The sequence below is a fragment of the Pseudorca crassidens genome, chromosome X (genome assembly GCF_039906515.1).
Source record: "Pseudorca crassidens isolate mPseCra1 chromosome X, mPseCra1.hap1, whole genome shotgun sequence".
Lineage (NCBI taxonomy): Eukaryota > Metazoa > Chordata > Mammalia > Artiodactyla > Delphinidae > Pseudorca > Pseudorca crassidens.
This window is the reverse complement of record NC_090317.1, coordinates 126388359-126408150: the sequence shown is the minus strand read 5'-3', so window position 1 is coordinate 126408150 and position 19792 is coordinate 126388359. Positions and strand designations below refer to the sequence as shown.

Below are 19792 nucleotides of genomic sequence, written 5' to 3'. Positions count from 1 at the left end.
CCACATGCCGCGGAGCAACCAAGCCCGTGCGGAGCAACTAAGCCCATGTGCCACAACTACTGAGCCTGCGCTCTAGAGCCCGCGAGCCACAACTACTGAGTCCGCATGCCACAACTACTGAAGCCCACACTCCTAGAGCCCGTGCCCCACAACAAGAAGCTACCGCAATGAGAAGCCCACGCACCACAATGAAGAGTAGCCCCCGCGCGCCACAACTAGAGAAAGCCTCCGCACAGCAACAAAGACCCAACTCAGCCAAAAATAAATTAATTAAAAAAATAAAAAGAAATTGGCCACACTCACATCATCCTTGTGCCTATCTTCCTCTGTACTGCAGAGAGACTTGACAATTTACCACCAGACAAAACTAAGAAAAAGGAGAAGTGATGTTCAACCAGAGAATAAATTATCACTCTCCTGCCACCACTGTCCAGCAGCCCTACTGCCATCCAGAGGGAGTTGCAGGGAGTATTTTAGTCAAGTTACCTAACGTGGCTACATTGTATCATCAACTAATAAAAGCTGAATTAGTTACCTCACCCCTCTTCCCAGTATTTCACAGAGGTGAAAAGTGAAAATGAGATGGACCACACCTGCGAGAGAAGGGAAGGACTTGTACCCCAACTTAAGAATCTAACATCTATTTCTGTTAAATAGGGAGATATGAAAATATGTATAAAGAAACATTTTCTTATGTACTTAAAATATTAACTGTCATTGGAATACAATGTGGTGTCTTTTTACCAAATAATAACACATTTGAAACAAGGTTTTCCAAAGCTATGGTGACTTACATAATTCTAAGAATGAAGGTCTGTTATGAGTTCCATCATACATGTTTCCCATCAAACTAGCCCCAAAGACAATTTGTAGCAACACGTAGAGCTGAGAATAGATGCAATGGAATAAAGTCTACTTTTTCTATGTAGCCTCGAATCCACCCCTCCGTATTTGTGTGTATGATTTCTATTATCTTAAATAGATCTTAAGACTATAAACTAACATGATTTCCTATAACGATCATATAATACTAAGCTATATATACATAAATGATAATATTCTAACTCTTTCCAAATCTCACAATTTTGTTAGCAGTTTGGTCTTTTACATCTTTCTTAGGCTCATTGTAATGTGTATCTATTGCCTTTTTATTTTTTTAACATCTTTATTGGAGTATAATTGCTTTACAATGGTGTGTTAGTTTCTGCTTTATAACCAAGTGAATCAGTTATACATATACATATGTTCCCATATCTCTTCTCTCTTGCGTCTCCCTCCCTCCCACCCTCCCTATCCCACCCCTCTAGGCGGTCACAAAGCACCGAGCTGATCTCCCTGTGCTGTGCGGCTGCTTCCCACTAGCTATCTGTTTTACATTTGGTAGTGTATATATGTCCATGCCACTCTCTCGCTTTGTCACAGCTTCCCCTTCCCCGTGTCCTCAAGTCCATTCTCAACGTCTGCGTCTTTATTCCTGTCCTGCCCCTAGGTTCTTCAGAACTTTTTTTTTTTTTAAGATTCCATATATATGTGTTAGCATATGCTATTTTTCTCTTTCTGACTTACTTCACTCTGTATGACAGTCTCTAGGTCCATCCACCTCACTACAAGTACCTACTGCCTTTTAATTTTCTTCCAAAAATAGGATTACTCTACAATTTGCTTTTCTCATTTATCAATAATCAGTATTCCTCTGCTTAATACGTGAAAACATGTGTTCTATTTTAATAGTTGCATAATGCATCACAGTATGAATATACAATAATTTATTCACCTGTTCCTATTTTTAAAAATTTATTTATTTTGGCCTTGCCCTGAAGCATGTGGGATCTTAGTTCCCCAACCAGGGGTCAAACCTGCGCCCCCTGCATCGGAAGCGCAGAGTCTTAATCACTGGACCGCCAGGGAGTCCCAACTGTTCCCATTTTTAAAGGCATCTTGGCTATTTCTAAGTCATTTGCTTCTTCGAGTGATGCTACAATAAACATCCCTCTGCATATGTTTATCTATTGGTGGTTTTATTTCTCTAGAACCAAGTCTCCAAATTGAGAGTACTGGGTAAAAGCAGATGTTCATTTTAAAATTAAATAGATACTGCCAAAAATCAATAGCTTTTCATGTTTAGCTTAATGTAGGAACAGATATTCACATATAGAAATATTTATTGATATGTCTGTAAATTAAGCTATGTGAATGCACAGATTTCCTTACTCTGTCAACTGAGAGGACCTACTTGCAACAAGGCCACTTCATACCCAGATCTTGGATTTTAATAACATCCTCCAATGAAAGGAACCAGAGAGCCTTGTAGTGATGGCTAAGTCTAGGGCTAGGGCAAGCAATATACAAAATGAGCCTGGAACAATTTGAACAAAAAAATGAATAAAGTAGTTTTGGATTATAACCCTAAACAAAATAATTATCCGTGAGTCCATACTGGTAGAAATAAATAATTGAATAAATAAATGGGGGAGACCAGACATATCTTCCATGCAGAAGAATTTCTAATAATTCATGTAGATCATCTGCCCCCAAGGAGGTAGAGGATAATTCCTCATTCCTTAAATATGATCTGGGTATAGTGACTTGTTTCCTAAGAATGTAGTACAGAAAGGGGTTAAAAAAAAAACCCAGTAATTTTACAGTGTAGCAACTTGACAAACACTACCTCAGTCAGGTGATCAAGCTCTGTATCAACAGTGATAAGACATGTTGGCAGTATATACTGTTGATAATGTGATGAGAATGGAACTTTACCTCTGTGGTCTTCCTCCCAAGAACCCACAACCCCAGTCTAATTATAAGAAAAACAAATATCATTAGTGGGGTATCCTACAATATACCAGACCAGGACTCCTCAAAACTGTCAAGGTCATCGAAAACAAGGAAAGTCTGAGAAATTGTCACAGCCAAAAGGATGTGAGTTAAAGAGACATGACGACTATATGTAAATCAATGACTAAAACAGTTTCTTGGATAAGCTTCTGGGACAGAATAAAGACATCAGGTAAAAACTAAGGAAATCTGAATCAACAATGAACTTTAGTTAATGATGTTTCAATACTGGTTCACTGGTTTTGACAAATGTACCATACTAATGTAAGATGTTAGTGGGGAAACCAGGTGTGCAGTATATGGGTACTCTGTACTATCCTTGCAACTTTTCTGTAAATGAAAAGATATTCTAAGATAATAGTTTTATTATTTTAAAAAACAATAGCTCTTAAAATACCAATTAAACTGGGGAGTGAAAGAAAATCATAATAGCAAGAAATACAAAATACTTCAAAATACATTTTTAAAAGGTATAGAACCTACATGAAGAAAACTACAAAATTATATTAAAATTATTAAAACAAGATCTTTTAAAGGTAGAGAAGTACCAGGGTCCTTTTCTGGAAGACTTAATAAAAAGGTCAATCTATTGGTTTAATACTATTTCCACAAGAATCCAAGTGAACTTTATTTGGATTGTTGGACTTTTTTTTGAAGGGGGGTGGGGGGGGGGAAGAATCAGATGAAAATGGTTATAAAGTTTTATGAAAATAAGAAATTTTTGAAATGTGATAAAGATTTGCTCAACCTTTTAAAACATATAATAAAGTTACTATAATAAAAGGGTATGGCATTAACATGAGAAAAGACGAAGAGATTCAAATATATAAGAATTCAATGTCTGTTAAAGCAACTGTTTCCATTACAAAGGGAAAAAATATATGATGTATTTGGAAGGGAGAAAAGGAAGGAGGGGAATGGAACACTGGAAGCAAAACTAAAAAGCAGAAATGCATATGACATGTTGAAAGGATTCAATGAACTCAAGCAGGAATACAAGGGAGTAGTTGGGGATTAGGGAAAGCAGACAGGAGAAGGTTTGGAGAGGGCCAAAATGTCAGGGTGTAGTTAGGCTTTATCCAACAGTTACAAGACTGCTAAGGAAAAGTTTGGATGAGACAGAGAGTTGGTGGGGCAGGGGTAGAAGACTAACATTTCCTGAGTACTGACTGTTGTCCAAGGTGTTATTCTCAGAAATTGACATAGATCATTAAATCCGCATTGCAACCTTATGAATTTGGTAGTTTTCAATTAGTAGTTTGTTGTTCTGGTTCACCCTGTTGTTTTATATTTTGTAGTAATATTTATACTGTTATTTTGAATTTTTTCCTGTAGTATAAAGCAAACAAGTATACTATTAGTATTACAAAAAGATTTTCCATATAAGAGAACAAAGTCATAATTATAAAATTAAAGCAGAAAACTAGTATTGTTAATTTGAGTTGGAAATATGTATTATTAATATGAACTCCTAAGTTTTAAAAATACATACTTTCTGGTTCTGACAAGTAAAATGACCAGTAGAAATGAACGCCCCAGCCCTTAGATTCTTGCCTCCAATGCCATTCCCCTCTGAAAGGTATCAGAGTTTCTTGGAGAAACGGTCAATTCAAGATCTGGTTCAGTGGCAGGGAAGATAAAAGATGAACCTGGGACATTTTTGTAGTGCCAGAAATCAAGGAAGCTTTTAAAGACAAATAGAATCCTTTCCAAAGGACACTGGAACCAGCTTAAAGAGGATCCTACTAGTCAAATCTATGAAAATCTGAGCATCAAACAGTAACTGCAGTTCAGTATCCACATTTTACAAGTAGTAACTGTAGAAACTCAGGCTGGGGGAAGTGAAATACTTTGTCCAAGAATATCCAGCCAGTAAGAGGTAGAGTCGATGCTGACTGAATTTTCATGACTCCAAAGCATTGTTTCTACCATACGCCATGCTCCTTGACCAAAGCAATGCTTAACTGAAGAAACAAGTGCAGAAGTGAGGAGCATAAGGGGAGACAGTTAGGAAGAGGCAAGTAAGGAAACCTGAACTCAGTTTTCACTGGCAAGGATTTTCTACTAACTAGCTCCATGCAACACTACAAAAGGATGACTACGGATACCCAAGCAGTGGCCGGATAAGATGGCATATTAGAGAAACCACTCAAGGCCTTCCAATAGTGGAAGTCCTGCCTCATGGTGACACTTCCCTCTCATGTCCCTGTAACAGTGGTCAAATCCCCACTCACGACACAGGATGTTTTCCAGCCCAGGTATCTCTGATATGGAGATGCCTAAACACCTGTTGACTATTCCTTCAGTTCACCCTGGTGCCGTTGGGGGCTACAGCCAGTCCTGGAATTCAGCGTCTGATGGTCTCCTAGCCTTTCCCAGCAGGCTGCAGTAACTCTTCTCACCGCTTTGCCCCCAACGGGGACCCTATCCCTCCTTTAATTTCACCAAGAACTAAGACCAGGGCCTAGAATTTCATCAATTTTTGCTGACCACATGAGGCTAACAGGAGAAAACTATAACGCAGAAGAGAACATTTAAAGCTAGATATGAAATAGTACAGCTCCTGGTACCCACCATGTTACAGCGTAGAGCCCACCTCTCATTACCTACTCCTTCTGGGAGGGTTTTTGACCTTTGTCTCCCCCATACCCAAACTCTCCTGGGACCTAGAGAGAGTAAACACTAGTTTATCCTTGATTACCAGCCTCAGGTTCCCCTCCTGTGAGGGTCCAACTCTGGCCTACTACGAAGAATTATTAGGCACATGGCTTAGAGTTACAGCTTCCCTTTGACATAACCAAAAAGTTTACTGTGGGCATTTTTCTTCCCACAACTGAAGAGCAATCATCCTCACAGTAGAATCAAGCATCCATCTCTAGCAACAAAATAAACCACAGAAACTTCAACACTAGCGTGTCTTTTTCTCCCAAGGCTCAAATATCCCAGAACTAATTTCTTCAATTGAGGTCCAGATTAAAATTCTGGGACTTCCTTTCATCTAGATTCAGAAGTCTCAGTGAAAGAAAAGCCGTCCCCAAGCATGTGACCTACGATGAAAAGAGCACCCTTGCTGTGGGAGAGGGGGAGATGGGAAGGGAAGAATCCACATAGGGTACCCATTTCCTCCCCAGAGCAAACACCAAGGAGCATATTACTACCTCACCTCCTCTCACCCATTTTATGATTCAACTAGACCCAAGAGTTTCACTTCATTCTACATCTCAACTAAGAAGGTGTACTGATAGATTGTGACCTCGGGGTGGCACAGCGCAGAGACGTGCAAGGTGGTCACAGCTCTCCCTTGAAAACAACCTCGCCACCTCTTTCCCCAGCCATCACCGGCTGCAGTCCAGCTGCCTGATGCTTGGGAAGGGCAGGCAATGTCCCTCCCTCCCTCCCTCCCTCAATCCCTCTCAACCTCTCCACTTCTCCCCTTCCCCCTCTCTTTCTCTGATCTTATCTGCCTACTGACAGCTGAAGCTTTGGACCCCACCCAGGGAGAAGAGAAGATCTGCACACTCCACTCTTGTAGCCTGGCGCTGGACCCCTGGGGGCTGACCTCTATGGACTACATGAATCAGCCCCCCAGCGGCGAGTCCTAGCATAATATCAGAGAAAGCAAGAAGACTGAGTTTGAAGTAAGAATTCCCCCAGCGCCCTAGCTGCAGGGTCATCTGAAGCAAGCTCTGTTTGTTGGCCGAAGGTCACAGCCTAGGCAGCTGGCCTCCTTGACTGAGCTCTCCTTGTCTCTGGGTCCTGGAAACTGTTCTCTCCCCTCCACTCTTCTGGCTGAGGATGTAAACAGCATCAACTCTTACTAGCCCCAGGGTACTGAACCCTCTTGAGGCTTCCACACCTTTGTAACTAGACCCTTTAATAAAATCTCTGCAAATGACTCAACATGAATGTGCTGTCAGTTTCCTGTTCATACCATGACTCATCTAAGTGCTCAGGAAAGTTGTAACTTAACTCATACCATTGTGAGATGGATTTATGCTCTCTGAGACGTCCGCGTTTTTGAGGCAGGTACCTACATTCTCAAGGGATCCCTCTGACTGCAATCGCTGGGACACTATATGGCCTTTCCTCTGACTCACTGTTCCCAGTCCCCTCTGAGCTTCTGCCCCCAGCAGCACACACACTTGCCTTGTAATGCTGAGGTACCCCTGCTCGGTATGATGGCCGCTGAGATGTGCTATCCGGACCTCCACTCAAGGAAAGCCTTGTTGCCCCAGCTGCTGAGAACGCCACGGGCCAAAAACCTTGAGCTGGCAACTTAGCAGCACAGGGCTGCCAAAGTCAAGGTGAGGTCCTTCCCAGGCTGGCGTACACCCGATGACCACTGGTCAAAGCAAAGGTATAAAATCCCTGACTTTTGGCCTAAAGCAGGACCACTATAATGGGTAATTTTAGACCAGAGTTCCCCACGGGAATGGCCAAGGCTAACAAGGCCTGCATGGCAGCTCAACTTTACCCTCTACCCAATCCTGCTTCCTTCCTCTCCCTTTCCCAGGTGTCGACCTCAAGGGCATCCCTACTAGACATGCGCACACTGAACCCCCTCTCACGGTGTGCTCCCTGAAGGAACCAACTCATAGCACTCAGCTGCAAGATCCTTGCTCAAACAACCCTCGGCCAATACTCCCATCACAAACTCCGCAGATGGTCTCCAGAATCCATGCAACCTACAGGGAGGGCGCTTTCCTTCCAGACGGAGCCCCCCCCCCCCCCCCGCCCCGCCTAAGCCATCTGGGCTTCCGCAGATGAGTCAGGCACCTGCCCCAGCCCTCTGGGGTCCTCGGATGCAAAGGACAGACCTCACATGTCTCAACACAAGTCCCATAGGTGCTCTCCTCACTGTGACAGGGGTTACGGGTAGAAGTCCCCTGCCCTCATTCTTCGATGCTGGGGGAAATGGTGGGACTCTCGGTGCCACCTCCTCCAAGGAGACCCCGTCACAAACACATCTTTCTTCTCTATCCTCCTGACTCATCTTCCATGTCAGTGAGTCCTCTGTTCAGGTTTTCCATGGCCTACTTAAAATGACTGTCCTGGTGGTCTCTTGGAACGTGGTGTCCCTTGTCTTCATTCCTGAGTCAAAAACGACCCTGGGAAAGTCCCATTTTAAAACTACGGGACATTATGGAAATGCTTGAATATGGTAAGATTATCTTTTCAAAAAATTCCAGTGGTGGTCTTCCCTGAGGAGGGAAACGGATGTGCAAAGAAGGAGGACAGAACTGAGACGTACTTTTCATTCTCTTGTTTTTGGGGATTTTTGTACCATGCGCATGCATGTTATACCTATTAGATTGAACCTAAGGAAACTACCAATGTTTGACAATTTTTGATCTACAATTTTCTTATTACCTTGTTTGTCCTCAGCATAGTCAATTGCAGGAAACCAGAGGTGAATTACTTGATGTTTCCCCCACCATCCAGTTATGACAACTGTTAAGTGACCGAAGCTGTCCCTTATCCCTTGCTCTCAAACCTTGACCCCGCTATATCATTTTCCTACTGCCATCTTCTACTCTCGAGGTTTCTGGCAGCAGATAGGAGCTGAATGCAACCTTAGGAAGACAGGAACACTCCCACTGTCACTACCCTGTGTCCAGTACTGTCCCCAAGGCCCCAGATAAACAACCCTCTTCCAAGACTCTAAGACACCACCGTCTCCCTCTAGTCTTCTACTGAATTTCTTCCCACTGCCTACAGCCCAGTGAAGAGAGACTGGCCATTCCATGGTACTGGCCATGCGTATCCAAGGATCTCTCATGGTATCAGCCTCATGTGTAGACATAGCTGTCTCCTTCATTACACTATTCATTTTTTTAAGAAAAAAAGTTCATGTCTTTATCCCCAAAATGAGAACAGCGCCAGGATCAGAATAGCAGGTACTCAATAAATGATTACTGAGTGAACGAACGACCTCATTATGAAAGCTGGCATGATTTCATAGCATAAATGAACTCAGCAAATACTTTACGCTGTACACTCCTTATTCTGGTTTCAGTGCAATATTCTGCCTCGATGTGCAATGGGATACAACTGTGAATCATTAGCATACGCAGACTCAATTACTCAATGGTCCGTGTATGATAGATGTCTTGGATACACAGTCCTAGCACACAGAAACACACTCTTTCTGAAAACATCCCTTGACAAGAAGGGTAGCCAGTAAGACCCTGGCTCCTACAGACGATAATTCCGTTATGCTTCAGAGCCTCCAAATTTCTATCTTGCTTCTAAGTGATGAGGAATTTCAAGTCTCTGAGGAGTACAAATAACAGGAGAAAACTTTGTCAGGAAACTACAGGCCCCCAGGGCCAGAGTTTAGAAAACACTCATGCAGGTGAGGCTGCTTTCAAGAAGTTTTGACTATATAAATTCCTCTTTGTCAGACTTAACCATGTATTAGTCTAAGACAGTTATTATATTTTCTTACTATAAGTATGCACTGTGTCCTGCACCTGGAGCTCTTGCCAAATTGTAGATTTATTCCTCTTTCTATACATCTGTGAAAAGAATGTGTGTTCTGTTTCATCAGGGAGTTACTTGAAGTCACAGGTTGCTAATTCCAAATGAATAGAAACAGTGATTAATCTGGGAGATACGAGCTCGCCACTATTCATGTAACAGATGTCCATTATGATGAGTTACACATTTGTTCCGTGTTTACACTAAAACACAAAAGAAGACTCAACTATTTTGTTAAAAAATAAAAAGAGAAAAGAATGAAAGGGCGATGGGGGAAGGTAGGGAATTAGAACACACTGGAAACTGTTTATTCAGGCGCCAGGTTAGATGCGATCAACGTGCGGTGCGGTACGTCGCAGGGTGGCAGGTAGAGAGGCAGAGAGTGAGGGGAGCGAGGGAGAAGCCAGGGTAAATGTTCCTGGCTTCACGTCAGGGTGTGGATATTAACTCAGTTCATCTCACTCGCCTGACAGAAGCACTAATGCCAAACCCGGCAATTTCATCAGCATGAGCTACGCAGAAGATGGGATTTCAGAGGGAGGCATGAGGAAAGGAGACTGATGTATGTAATTTTATTCAAATAATTAAAAACAAAGTTGGCAGTCTATCTTCCTGTCAAGAAGAATAAATATCAGACTCTGGAGTTGGAAGGCCAACTTAACTTTGGTCCAATACAAACTTTAGAGTTGATTCTTCACAAAAAAATCCATTCAAAGTGATCCTTCTATGTGCCTTTGCAGTTACTCTGTGCGCAGAGCTGACGTAGCAAGAGGACAGAAGCCAGGAATAAGTGCGGAGGAGGCCGCCTGACTGAGCCACGCTAGGGCTGTTAGTCTCACAGCCATGAATACAGGGTTTGTAAAACTGAGCTATTTCTCCAAAATCGGATGAGCCCAAGAGAAGTTTCCAGAACTTTCCTTTCTCTCATTATTTGCCTCCTGTCCTCATAAGCCCAGGAACTAAAGAAAGGCCAGGCACACAGTAGGAACTAAGTACATACATATATACACTTTTTTTTTTGGTTTTTAAACAGCCAACCGTCATGACTTTTTTTAACATCTTTATTGGAGTATAATTGCTTTACAATGGTGTGTTAGTTTCTGCTGTATAACAAAGTGCATCAGCTATACGTATACATATATCCCCATATGTCCTCCCTCTTGTGTCTCCCTCCCACCCTTCTAGGTGGTCACAAAGCACCGAGCTGATCTCCATGCACACACGCTTTGTTAAATGAGCTGATTGAGCATGGGCTGGACTTAATGAATGACACGTGCACACGGATTATATTTATCAACAGATTAATTATCTTACAGATCTGCAGGCTCGCTGGATTATAGCAGAGGCAGTATCACAACCAAAAGCTAAAGAATCTTCTTTGCATGTCGTAACAGGGCTGTAGCATGTCAAACTCTCTCTCTCTCCAGAGTTGCTTTTTAATAGCAACACTTTTTAGAGAAGAGAGCAAGCTCCATTCCGTCACTTAATAAAGAGAAGAAATTAGCATGGCCAGCTGGTAAAAAATGAGTAATTCCAACAGACTCACCGAGGGTTTTGCTTTTAAAGCATTTTAATCACTAGTCCTCTCTATTTCCAGTAACGTATCCAATCTCTCTTCAGTTGCTCCTCACATGTTGAGTTTTAAGATGTGAAACACTCCACTTTTACATCTAAGCCCTTTTTATTATTGGAAGATTATGACAGAAGGGAGCAATCCTCCTCGCATCTGTGACACAATTCCACTTAGAGAGCAAAGGTATCCTTCAGAACCGTCCTCATGCTGATGACACTTCCGGGAACCACGTAAGGCAGCAAGCAAGAGCCTATTCGCTTACCTTAAGCAATGCAGGGAGGGACACACTGCAAAGGTAGTCAAAATGATTAAGGAGGAACTCAGCCTCATAAAAATGACATGTTGCAATGCCTAGTTTGAAGTGTTAGTAAGCGGGTACTTGGAGCCAGGTATAAGGTTCTGAAGACGTCCTCAATCTCTTTGCCAAATAATTAATGTTTTTATTTAGTCCAGTCCCACCAAGTGAGCTAAGTTGATGATGCCAGAGAAAAAAAGCTTCCATTTTTGAAGGCAGTAGGAATTCGGAGAATAGCGGGGTCAGCAAACTTTGTGTAAAGGGCCAAACTGCACACGTTCTTGGCTTTGTGTGCCCCAGGATCTCTGCCATTATGGGGAAAGCAGTCATAGTCAAAAAGTAAAAAAAGAGAAAAAAAGGCAGAGCTGTGTTCCAATAATACTTTATAAAGGCAGGTGACAGGCTGGATTTAGCTCACAAGCCATAGTTTGCTTACCCCTGGGATGAAACATACATGTCTCTCCAAAACAGACTGAAGATGCCAATCTTTAGATCCAATTGTAAATTATAGTGTTTCTTCATTCCCTGTATCTTTATTTATTTTTATTTCCATTCCCTGTATTTTTAAAACATGCTCAGCACTACCTACGATTCTTGTGTGCATCTTCACAGTGTTCCAACAGCATGTTCCTTAAATCAACCATTGAGATGCACTTCTCAAACTATCTGCATAAGCTTAGATTCAATCAGGAAAATAAAGTCATTCTAAACATCCCAGGAATAAAGAAGTCAATACACGAATTCGGGCTTATATCAGGGTTGGAATATCTGGGAGAGTGGGATCAAGCAAGTCGACTCCAAAATGGAAAAAACAAAAACAAAAAAACAATAAAAGAAGGTCACTACCAAAGAGCAGGGAAGCACGCACTGAATCCATCAGCCCATCACCATAGTGTGGGTGGTTATCAAAAGCACTACAGGAATTTTTCCAGTTTGCAAGAATCTATGAGCAACCTCTCAGCAACTGTGTCAGTCTGCATCACCAAAGCGTCTTGGTTCTCCATCACTCCCTGAAAAGCCACTGTGAGTCTCCTGCCTGCCCAACATCCAGCTGCAATCACCCCTGAACATAATCGCTTCTATTCCTTTCACCCGAAAAAAAGCTTATGTTACTCCCTTTGGCAAACTCTAACTCAGGACCGTATAGGGAAGGAGACTGGAAGGGATGTCATGCCCACCTGGCTTCTCAAAGATGTAGAAGAGATCTTAGAAGGGGAGGTAGTGATACGTATTGTACTTGATCATGACTAAGTCACCACATTCCAGCCCTTTGTCAATGTGGCATCCATACCGTCTCCCTTTACCCATTTTTAACTTCCAAATAAACAACATAATGCTTCTGTTCTACTTGATGCAACGATTCCCTATCCACCGCAAACTCACTCAAGCTTTCCCCCCAGGCGGAGCCACCAAGTCCTGTTTGTTATTTTATCCATAAATGTTTGATGGCTGTCTTGCAGTTCAGTCACAATAGCTCTTTCCTACTGTGCAATTTAAAAATTGAAATACAGGTTTAACTCAATCCTTATATTACATAACAAAGAGAAGGATACATTTTATTGATATATACAGATATCCATATCAAAACTGGAAGAAAAATGCCTTAACACAACCCTCATTTCTGCAACTGGTCACATGACCGTTGCTAGCTCTTATACCCGGCTTCTTTTATTACTCATGGGGATCACATGAACCCAGAACACTCGAGTGGGATCATCATGCATTCTGAACACCAAGCTGGGACGTGCCACCCACCAGTCATCGTCAGGTGACCCGTGTGCAGTAGTCCAGCCTAGGTCTCTCCAGCTCCCAGGGCCCCAACAGACCCCAAGGTCTCACCCACTCTAGTGACCCACTTTTTGGCAACTGCCTGGCTCAAGCGAGGCAAACAGATCAGGGTTCGGCGTACCAAGGAAAGGAGTGGAGCCCATGTTTTAACCTTTAAATCTGGTTCCTGGTCTTCTCAATGGGTACAAAATTTAGCTTCACCTTCAATTAATATCATGTCCTTCTCTCTTCCTCTCTCTCTAAGATCTAGATTTTAGAGATAAGATCTTCATTCAAATTGCACCTAAAAGGCATGTATTAGCTCCCTGTGATCTAAGCTGGGTAGCTGAGTTGATTATAGACTAGGGTTCGTGGATTTAGATTCTGCATGAACATATCTTGCTTTGTACCAAGGAAGAGCCTATTTCAGGACTTCAAAGTCTAACTCCCCTAGCCAGCCAGTTCTCAAATGTGTGCTTGTGGTCAAGGGCAAGGATATGCATGATGTTTCAGTGCAAGCCCTACCCCCGTCCGTAAGAAGCCAACTGAGAAGCATTCTCCTTAATGACAGGTGTTTTAATGGGCAAAGGATAATGAGGTTTCTTTTTAAAAAGAGGAAAAAAATGGTCAAAATATTATCATCTGAATAATCTTTGCCAATAAAAGCCCCCAAAATATTCAGTTAGAATACCAGTTTCCAAACCCTCTCTCAGTGGACTGGAGGACACGGGGAGGGGGAAGGGTAAGCTGGGACGAAGCGAGAGAGGCATGGACATATATACACTACCAAATGTAAAACAGATAGCTAGTGGGAAGCAGCCGCGTAGCACAGGGAGATCAGCTCGGTGCTTTGTGACCGCCTGGAGGGGTGGGATGGGGAGGGTGGGAGGGAGGGAGATGCAAGAGGGAGGAGATATGGGGATATATGTATATGTATAGCTGATTCACTTTGTTATAAAGCGGAAACTAACACACCACTGTAAAGCAATTATATTCCAATACAAATGTTAAAAAATAAAAATCTTACTGGGGTACTAACCTGCCTACTGAGGAGTTAATTACCCAGAGAATGTATTTGCGTTTGACTTTCTTTTATTTCATTAGAATTCATATGCTCTGAAGTCACATGTTAATTCACAGATTTTTGCCCAGTGGTAAAGGTAACCTCAAAGGTTGTAGTTTTATTGCCCTGTAGCATGTTAACCAGTTTTGAATCTATCCTAGCAATATTATTCCAACACACTGTTTTTCCCCTCAGAATGTCTATAAATACCAAATTCTTCAAAATGCTCTTCGCATCATCTTAACCCTCTTAGGGTTTCCATTATTAATGAGTTGAGTAAATTCTTGACATGCATTCATTCTCTATTTGTGTGAGACCCCTGTTTTTAGCTCTTTAAAAATTATACTTTGACAATACCTACATCATGAAGTTATTATGAGAATAAAATAATGCAAATAAAGTAATTAAGGCCCTGACATTTTAAGCAGTTAATGAATATTAGCTATTATTGTTAGCTATAATTAAATGCAGTTTGATGCACAGGAAATAAAAAATGTAGCATACTCCTAACTTAACCCAGAGATACCCATGCAGTTAAACAAAAATAAAGAGAATATTCATTTAACATTCAGCTCCACCTTGATTTCCCTTGGGACTTTTGACTCCTCTTGAGTCTAGCCCAGTGAATTCAGCTTTTGAATTAATAGCCATTTTCATGGATGATGCCATACCTTGTAATTACTGGGATCTGTAACTGTTGGGATCTGTAAGGGTATACAGAAGAATCTATCCCATAAAGAAAAAGAACTTCCCCACTTCACATGCCCAATAGTAGATAATACAATTAAAACAAGGATTAAAGTAAAAAATCCTGCTTTGAGAGACCCAATTATTCTTACTCATTTTATTTCCTTCAATTTTAATGGGTTATCCTCTGGATTTTTCCCCCGAAGTTTTTAATAGCTACGTTCTTCCTATCTTCCTTTGTCTGAGTTCAGAAAGAAACGAAAGGACAATAAAGGGAGAAGCATGACCAATTCCTCCAATTTCACTATGATTTTCGTTGCTATTTATACTCAGATAACTTACTCAGATTATAAATCCTCAAAAAGAGAACTCAATTTTAGTTTTTGTTTTTCGGAATTTTGTTTGTTTGTTTGTTTATCTGTTTTTTGGAACCTGGCATAGGAGTTAAATCAGCTTTGGCTCAAATAAGCTTTGGCTCAGAGGAACCAACTGAATTGAATAATTAAATACATGTTGAAACAACACTTCAAAAGTAATACATAACCTTTCCATACTGATGTCTAGAAAAGAATAAAAATCATCTGTAGAAATAAATACAAGTACTGAGGCACACAATTTCCACGTACGAGCACAGGGGAAGCAAATGGAACTGGGATTTACTCTGCACTGTACACAAAACCACAGAGCCTGGGTCATCAAATACTTTTTAAATAACTTCAAACACTGAAACACAATGCAGAAACCTACTGCACTCATTTTAAAAAAGCAAACAAAGGAATATAGGGACTTAAATCAAGATTAAACATTCAGCTGTTGTTCAGTTCCAGTGAACCAAAGAAGATCAAGCTGAATGTGAAAGAAAGTGAAGAAGACAAATAACACATGTAGTACTCAAGCGTTCCTTCTCTTTGCGGAGCTTATTCGTGTGTCTAGACACGATCAGATGTTTTATATATAAATATATACACACACACACACACACACACACCCCTATGTATACTTCAGATACATAACGTGTGTACGTATGCCTACCTGTTTCATATATATTCATACCAACACACATTTCTTAGCCTTTGAAATGAGAGAATACCACTAAGCAAGTAGAGAAATCAGTTGAGGCGGCCCTCATTCAAGATTACTGTAGTCCCTGGCTACTCAAAGTACGGTCACAGGATCAGAAGCGTCAGCATCACCGGGGAGCTTGTTAGACATGCAGAGTCTCAGGCTCCACCCCACATCTCCTGAATCAGAAGCTAGATTTTAACCACGCTGCCTGGTGATTTGTATGTACACATTCAAGTTTGAGAAGCAGTGGCCTAGATCCGTGCTACCCACGACAAGAGCTATTAGCCACCTGTCTATTCACCTGACATGTGATCAGTGAGACTGAGAAACTGCTTTTATTTTAATTATCAAAATGTGAATTTAAAAGCTAATACTTGATTCCATTACTGGAGTACTTCTAAACATGTTGGGAACAACTCAGATATACGAATCTGAAGACAGATCAAGTATTTCTGATGAAAATTTACTATCTGAATTGAGAAAGTGCTCTAAGTGTAAAATACACACCAGATTTCAAAGACGTGGCATGAAAAAATGCCTGCAACATGTCATTGATAATTTTTTAGAACGATTACAGGTTAATATTTCAGATATGCTGAGTTAAATTTAATACATTCTTAAAGTTCACGTGCTTCTCTTTAACTTTCTAAAAATATGACTACTAGAAAATAATGCCTCATGTATTATTTTTACTGGACAGTACTGCTTTAGAGCCACGGTTCTCCAATTATAAAATTACTGGTGCCTGGGCTCCCATCCCAGAGATTCTGGTGAAGTTGGTCTGGGATGAACCTGGGCATTAGGATTTTTCAACTCTCCTTGGTGATTCTACTGAGCCGCCAGGGTTGAGAACCACCGCCGCAGGTTAATACAGATTCATTAATCACAACTGATACATAATGACCTCCTGAAGACCTTACATCGTTTAAGAGCTCCCATCATTCCTCAGCTCAAAGGTGGAACTGGAGAAGTAGTGCGTATTTCTTACCTAGAGGGCAAAAGCACCCCACTGATGTTATCAGGGCTGGAGGCTGGGTGATATTATTCTACTTCAACTCCAGGCAGAATCAAACATACCAAAACAGATGGAAATCGAGGTTTTCTCAGTGTCTCCAGAAACCCGTCCCCAGCAATGTCAGCAATTCGTTCCCATATCCGACGCAGTGGATCTCCAACTTCTGTATGTTTAACAGAATAACCCCTTGCATAGTTTGTTTAAAAGCAGATTGCTGGGCCCGAGCAAGTCCTAGGAACGCTGTGGTAGGATGACAAGCCATCCTGGATTGCCTGGACTGTCCCAGTTTGGGTTTCAGCACCACATCCTGGGAACGGGTCAGTTCTGGGCAAACCAGGCCGGGGGTCATCCTACCCCGGCGAAGTGCGTGTTTAACGAGCAGCCCAGGTGACCATCCTGGGCGCCAGGTGAGCACAGTTTGAGAACCACGCCTAGAAACACAAGTTCTTTAATACTTTCTAGTGACGTTCCTTCTGAACTAACCAAGCGCCCTAAGAAAGCAGCCACTGAAGTGACACAAACAGTTCAGCAAATAACCGACTGGAGAAATGTTCGAACCTAATTAAACATACCAGTAAATTGTTTAAAACTGTATGCAAGAACAGCTACAAAAAGCATCACCCTGGTAGCCTTGAAAGGAACTATTTCAATGTCAAGAATTCAGCAGATAGGAGCTGGGGAGGCCAAGTAAGTGTGTGGCATGAGGTCATGTCAACCTCGAGTTTGATCACTGCTTCTGTCATTTGCTAGCTGTGTGACTTTGGGGAAGTTCCTTGACCTCTCTGTGCCTCAATATTTTCATCTGTAACGACGAAGTAATTTATCCCAACACTGAAGCTTAGCCATCAGAGTAAAAAATAATGCATTACATCAGACTGATCCCAGTTGAGGGATAGTCTACAACATACCTGACCACTCCTCCTCCAAACTGTCAAGGTCTTGAAAAACAAGGAAAGCCTGAGAAACTGGCACAGCCAAGAGAAGCCCAAGGAGACAGGATGATCTGCTGTAATGTGGCCTCCTGGAAGGGGTCCTGGAATAGAAAAAGGACACTAGGTAAAAACTAACAAAATTCAAATCAAGAATGAAAGTTAATATTAATGTATCAAAATTGGTTTATTGCTTGTACAAATGCACCAGGCTCATGTAAGACGTTAGTCATAGGGTAAACGGTGTGTGCGGTGTATGGGAATTCTCTTTATGGCTTTGCAACTTTTCTGTAGATCTCAAACTACTGTAATTTTAAAAGTTTATTACAAAAAATGCCTAGCATAGTAGTGCCCAGGTCAGAAGTACACAATTAACAATAGTCATTACTATTACTGTGAACTGTAGGTGACGGATGATACCGAAGAAAAGAACAGCATCCTCATTCAACATTTTCATGAGAAACTAGGAGCTTGAAAGCCTTGGAGATGAGGGTTGAGGGAAGAAAAGATGAGAGGGAAGACGAAGAGGCCATAAAGACTGTTTATTTCGTCTACAGCCAGTCCCAGGCCTGTAACTTCTGTCACGTGACCCTGGTTTTCTCCCTGACGTTGTTCAGAGTCTGTAATTATTTTCTTCATTCAGTTGTTCTGAGTTCTGAGCCCAACCTCCCTTACCTCTCCACCACGGACTAGAACCAGAATCCTTTTATGTTTTCTTCTCCTAGCCTCCTTGTAGCTCCCCCGCCTCTCAAAAAAATAAAAGCCCGCAGGCAAGGAAACACAAACACCACTCCACTGACCAAGTAACCTCGCTTGGTGGGGAAGTCCTCAACATTTGAGTCCAGAGTTGCTAGGTTACATCTGCAAATAGAGGTGATTGAGCTTAAACAGAAATACTTTAATATTTGCTTGTAGTATATTGTATCCTGTATTTTTGGGGGTTTTTTGCGGTACGCGGGCCTCTCACTGCTGCGGTCTCTCCCGTTGCGGAGCACAGGCTCCGGACGCGCAGGCTCAGCGGCCATGGCTCACGGGCCCAGCCGCTCCGCGGCATGGGGGATCTTCCCGGACCGGGGCACAAACCCGTGTCCCCTGCATCGGCAGGCGGACTCTCAACCACTCTGCCACCAGGGAAGCCCTACCTCATGTTTTTGATTTAATTTAAGCTTCAGAAAAATTTTGTTGGATAAGCAGGGCAGATGTTTTTACCTCCATTTGAGTGATGTAAAAAATTTTGAAAAGAAAGGAAGCAAGGGGGGAGGGAGGGAAGAAGGAAGGAGAGAGGGAGAGAAGAAAGACATTTAAAGTGACAACAAGATTCATACAGTTAATGTGTGCATCATTGTTTTAATCTACTGGGGCCGCCCTTACAAACCATCACAGACTAGGGGGCTTAAACAACAGAAATTGAGTTTCTTACAGTTGTAGAAGCTGCAAGTCCCAAACCAAGGGGCATCGGGGTTGGTTTCTGATAAAAGCTCTCTTCCTGGCGTGCAGATGACTGCCTTGCTGTGTCCTCACACGGTGGAGAGGGAAGGTTCTGGTGTTTCTTCCTCTTCTTATAAGGACACCAGTCCTATCCAATTAGCACCCCTCTCATATGATCTCACTTAACTTTAATTACCTCCTTAAAAAAAAAAACCTTCTCCAAATGCAATCACACCTGAGGCTAGGGCTTCAACATATGAATTTGGCAGCGGTGGGGGGGTGGGGAGGTGGAACCCAATTCAGTCCATAGAAGGAGGAGCTAACACTTCGAGAACGGGCAAGAAGTACCAATTAGACTAGAGGTAGCTAACTGTGGCCACGCCCATTCAGCCACATATTGCCCGCAGCTGCAGAGCCCAGTAATTTCCAGACAGAGACTAGGGCTCACAAAGCCCCAAATACTAACTCTCCCGCCCTTTACAGAAAAAGTGTGCCAACTCCTGGGTTAGACCGGTATATGATCGTTCGTCCCACCCACAGATGACTCCACAGGTTGGTATTCTTGCCACTCCACTGGGAGCAGAAGTGACTTCCAGATTCACAGCCCGCAGGGAGGGAGCTCGAGAGAACTCAGACATGGGAACAGAACATTCAG

At 42.2% G+C, this 19792-nt stretch overlaps 1 protein-coding gene across 1 annotated transcript in view; it reads right to left on the bottom strand.

Moving 5' to 3' along the window:
- The window catches only part of MID1 (midline 1), a 636259-nt gene that overhangs the window by 585844 nt on the left and 30623 nt on the right, over positions 1–19792 (bottom strand). Inside the window, exon 3 of the mRNA XM_067724015.1 lies at positions 17689–17813. The gene's annotated coding sequence lies outside the window, so the exon portion shown is untranslated. The remainder of the gene's footprint in view (positions 1–17688; positions 17814–19792) is intronic.